Here is a 5,351-nt window from a genome sequence, read left to right as displayed (position 1 = left end):
TGCCAATAATATTTTTTGGGTTTCGAGCGTATGGTTAATCTCCCTTTCCACGTTGGTGTAAAATTTGAACACAATTGTTCTATTTTTATACTCCAGGTAGTTCCTGGTGGTTAAGTCAGTATTCGATTTATGACGATAGAAGGTAACATAGGTTTCAAAAAAGTTTTAATTATTATTGAAGTTCATAAATTTATACCTGAAATGAAACACAAGTAGGCCTAACACAACTACGGGAACGTCGCGACACACCGGTTGCGCAGCACAATAAACGTAACAAAGAATAATACGAAAGCAAGGGGATTGCCATTGTAAAAAGAAATTATGTTACAAATATAACATTAGGTCGAGGTTTTTGTTATTTATCTGTCGGACTCTTATGTGTTCATCATAATGACATGCTTTTTGACCTCACTGTATGCAAAGCTCTGTGGCCCACTGAAAACAGCGTCACGGCCCACAGGTTGAAAACCTCTGGTCTAGTAGTACAGTGGTCGGCAAACTGTTGGCCGCGGCACAAATGTGGGCCGCAGAGCCATTTTAAGTAGGCCGCGAGCTATTTTTTAATGTTTTTTTTTTTATCATGTATAGTTGTTGGCCGCGTGAAGGCTGTACATATATTGAATTGTATTTTAAAAGTTGTGTGGCTAAGAATTGTTAATTGTCTCACCGTGGTTCAGGCCCGCGTGGTAAATGAGGCACAAGTGAGGGCCCGTCAACTATAAGTTTTCCACTTATAGTTGATTTTTCGTTTAAAGTATGATTTACATTATGGCATGGCCGTGTTTTCGGCATCAAGGCGCCGTGTAACATTTCACCCTTTCTTGGTGTCCACAACCATAACGCTGTGTGAACTTAGACTTCCTCCACATACAATTTCTACCAACATTTATCTAGTTAATGTATTTTTTATTCAACATTGAAATATTGCTATTGTTACGTGAGCAACATTTATCCAACTTTAACTACAGTGTTATTATAATATTCCTCTTTTGTGTTTGGTTCGAACTTTTTACGTGATTGCGGCTGTCGCCATTCAGCTGTGGAGATGATATAGTGTTAATCTTTTGTGCATTAATACGTCTAGGGTAAACGTTTCGCCACCTGGATTTTAGCTTCATATTTGCGCACCAGTTCGTTCAATACAACAGGTGTTCCTAACAACAATTGTTTCATGACGTAACTTTGTGATGTCATTTTAATGCGTCCAATTCAAAACAAATATCCTATAGATTCGCCTTGTTTTGTAGTTGTTTTACGTAGCGGGCCTTCAATAGTTTAAAAAAGAGTATTTACGGCCGCGACAAATAAATTTGCCGACCACTGTAGGCCTCCTAGTATATACGATTCTATTGAACCTGTCGGCTACATTTCATATAAGGTAATACAAAAACAAAACGGCACAAACTTAGCAAAAAATTCGTGTCGTGAAAAGTGGTGAAAAACATGTCCTTTATCTGTCTTGAATACCTTTACACTCAATACTTTAATAGTCGTGTTTTTAATGACAGAATTTACTGCGATTAAACATGTTTTTCGGGCAAATCGCCAAATTTTTAAACGAGGCAAATATTCATTTTGATTTCAAAGAACTATAACCCTTAGTAATGCGTTTTCTCTTTACGGTTCTACGTAAGCCGTTGCCATGGCTGAACTTTCGATGTAGGAATACCATTTTTAAGTTAACGAATAGTGTCTAAGTTTGTTAATTTGTACCTGTTATATTTTTTTTCAAAAAGATTACAAGCAACCCAAACAAGGATAAGTTGCTGACAATTTGCATTCCGGCAAGAAAGAAATTCGAAAATGTAGGATTGCGAGGTAATTGCTGTGGGGTTTTATATTGATTGCTGCCTTGGGCTTAGTTGTACACCTTTTTAACCCATCTTTGTGTATTTATAGGTCTACCAAATGTCGCCGTGAAGTCCAATGCGAAACCTTCCCTCAAATTACCATTCGAACCGTTCCTGTTAACTGCTGGCATGGTTGTGTTTCTTCAAACAGGATTTCCGACCAATGGACCACGCGTGCACTTCATCATCACCTCCGACATGTTTGAAATATTCCTTTCTTACTTGAAATTGAATGGCTCGACCAAGGCTAATGCTCTTCTGACTGAACTGAAGCAGCGTAGGGCACAGGATATCTTAACCCCATCACCTGATTGTAGCCAAAGTATCCAGGCCGTATCTAAATCATCGCAGCAGGTCTTCATCCACTGCACGATTCAACCTGACAAGTCCTCCGTAAAACGCCCAATTAACAAAACCTGTTCAGTACAGACCGTCAACTCGATAAGGGCAAATGTCTGCATCGCGACAAGCCAACCCAAAATCAACACTATTCACACTAAATCTGTAAAATCCCCATCCGTCGCCGGCCAAACCTTGCAGTTTGTCGCAAAGCCTATTCCAACACAGACCATCAGAAAATGTTTTATGCCCGCACGCATCCAAACCGTAAATCCCATCCTCAAGTCAATTCGAACCCAAACTTCCAAATCCGTTGTTAAACCCGCATCCACGCAGACCTCTACTTCAACAACCGCCCCTGTTTCCACTCAAATTATTGGACATAATTCGAAAAGTTCAAAGTCACATTCTGTGCCCACTTCAACTCAAACCTTCCAGCGTACCATGCTCTTAGCGTCAATGTCTACTCAGACTTCCAAAACTGGTATGACTGTTTGCACCCAGACTGAAGAACTTGGCAGCTCGCCTGTAAGCACACAAACAACAACTCAAACTCAGCCGAGTGATCAACTTACATCGGACACTGGAAGCCTAAAAAAACGACAAAGCGCAACCACATTCACCCAAACTATTTTTGGAACTGTTCGAATGTTGCCGGCTCTAAAACCCAGGTCCAAGTTTAACAAAGGAACACAAACTACTATTCTTCCTGCAAGGGCTTGTCAACGTACTTCGAAAAACGCAAGTAAAACTGACAAATCTTCCGTAGTAGCAAAACGACTGCGCCCAGTACTAAGTAAGTCCCATGTTGTCGTCACTAGCTATCCAGGATCGGATGAACTGGGAGGATTCCTTGATCCTGAACATGAATATTGGCTTCAGAAATGGTCCAAAAGGAAGCACCCGATTTTGAAAATTCCGAAATTCAGCAACGACGATATTATTAAAGCAATTAATAAACTGCCGAATGAGGAAAGTGTTAAAACAACTCCCACCGAAGAAGACTGGGAGAGGTACTACCAGGAGGAGCTGGCGGAACAGGCGAAAGAGGACGCGCAGCGAATGGCACAGAGGGCATATGACAAAAGACAGGACATAAATTCCTTCCGTTCAAATCCCGGAGACACACCGAGCAAAGATGCACTTCTTGTAGTTGATGACATTATGAAAGCTATTAATCAGCTACCAAAGAAAAAAAGCGTTCGTCAGTCTCCCACTGAACAAGACTGGGAGCGTTACTACCAAGAGGAGTTGGCAGAGCAGGCGAAAGAAGACGCACAACGACTGGCGAAGAAGGCAAGATCTACAAAATCAACAAAAGATAGATCTTCCATTTCGTCAAAGCTTGGCGAAATAACCAAAACAAAAAAACTTGCTGCTGCTGAATCTCACTCCAAACTGCGTGCACCAAACACAATCAAGACAGCGATGAAAGTCAGCACCTCTCAGTTGTCCGCTGAATCCAGCTTTCACAATGCACCCAGTGGTCCTCCTTCTACAGTTTGTCAACCAACTTCCTCGAAACTCCGTGCGCCGATTAATCACAAGGCTCAAATTGTGGTAAAGAACCAGCCAAGCAAGTTAGAACGACCGGTGTCCAAGCGTTGTGGATCGAATCAACAGATTAAACCGAAAGACCTGAGTGATGCGCTCAAAATGGTGCCCAAAATTAAGTCGTCTCAAGTTTCCGGGTCTCCAACTTTCCGTGTCCCAAAACTGGATAGGAAAAAGGGGGAAGATTGGATGGCAAACATGCAGAGAGCCTTGACAAGGGAGAAGTTGTTCAGGATCCAAGATGACCCTGAGCATTGCTGCACCTCATCCTCGGTCGTCGGCAAGATGAGGAAGCCAACTAGGATGAGGAGGAGAATCTTGGAGGAGGTTGATTTCCTAGATGAAATAAAAGAACTGGCAGAACCTTTCAACCTCGTCCCATGCATGTCCGGTGCTCCGCGGCTGATCGGAAAAATAAAGGTAAAACATTTTCATTCATGATGACCGATTCAATATTTGTATGGCAATAAACACTTTTTTTTAATTACAGCCTGACGATGCCAGCTTTTTCGATATGGAACCACAACTGCTGGGTTTTGTTGACGATTTTACCGACGACCTGCCACTAATTACAAACGAAGATATCCGCCAGTTGTGCGATCGAACCCCGCACCTATACAAGATGACTGACCAAGAGGAACAGGAGATGGAAGCTTGGCTGCACACTTGCAACATCCCCAACCAATTGCAAGCCAATCTACTCTTGTTTTGAGTGATCTCGAGATATTTCTCTAAAGACAATGTGATCACAACCATTTGGCGCTGAAAAGACGCTTAAGAGTTCATTATTTTGTATTTCATGACTATTTTCAATAAATGTAATATTTATTTTAAGTCGGTAGGTTGTCGTTCTGTTAATTTGTAGAGAATAAGCGAGGGGACCAAAAACATGCTTTTGTCATTCCATTTAAATTAAAGTTTAGACCGCAGACTCCTGTGTTACCGTTGTGTGTTTGTTTAAGTTTGTAGATACAGCATCCGTATCTACGTTTGTCAAGGGTGTAAACTTTAAACTAGTTGCACCTGTGCCAAGAACTCCCCGAAACCCCCAAAAATGTGTTCCACCCGGTTCAATTTGTTTTAGACGCTTGTAGCGCTCGTATTAGGATAATTCGTGGCTTTGAAGCGTCTGTGTTGGAACATGTGTTATAAATTTTATGCTTCAAGTGGACTGTATTAGAACTGGATACAGGTGAACAACGTTTTACCCAGTTAATAGCAGGTTTAAAGACTTTTATTGTTGCTAAAGCATTGTTAATTCAACATAAGTAAGATTACGTTGGGAATGGCTTTATTTTGCGGTTTAGGAAATATTTTGATTATACATTTTTGCTGTACTGGTGAATAATGCTTTTCCTGATTATTATCTTCCATACCAAAGCATGATTAGTCTGCGCATATCACATGTATCCAGTGGTAACACAGCTCGATTGAAGCGTAACATTTCTAACACATGTTCCAACACGGACGCTTCAAAGCCATGAATTATCCTAATAAAAGCGCTACAAGCGTGTAAAACAAATCGAACCGGGTGGCGTGTTTATACTCAAGTCATAAGACCTAAATAAGAAAAATATCAATGTCGGAATAAAACACAATTTGATATAA

This window comes from Ascidiella aspersa, chromosome 7 (assembly GCF_963924565.1).
Source record: "Ascidiella aspersa chromosome 7, kaAscAspe10.2, whole genome shotgun sequence".
Lineage (NCBI taxonomy): Eukaryota > Metazoa > Chordata > Ascidiacea > Phlebobranchia > Ascidiidae > Ascidiella > Ascidiella aspersa.
This window is presented reverse-complemented; position numbering follows the sequence as displayed.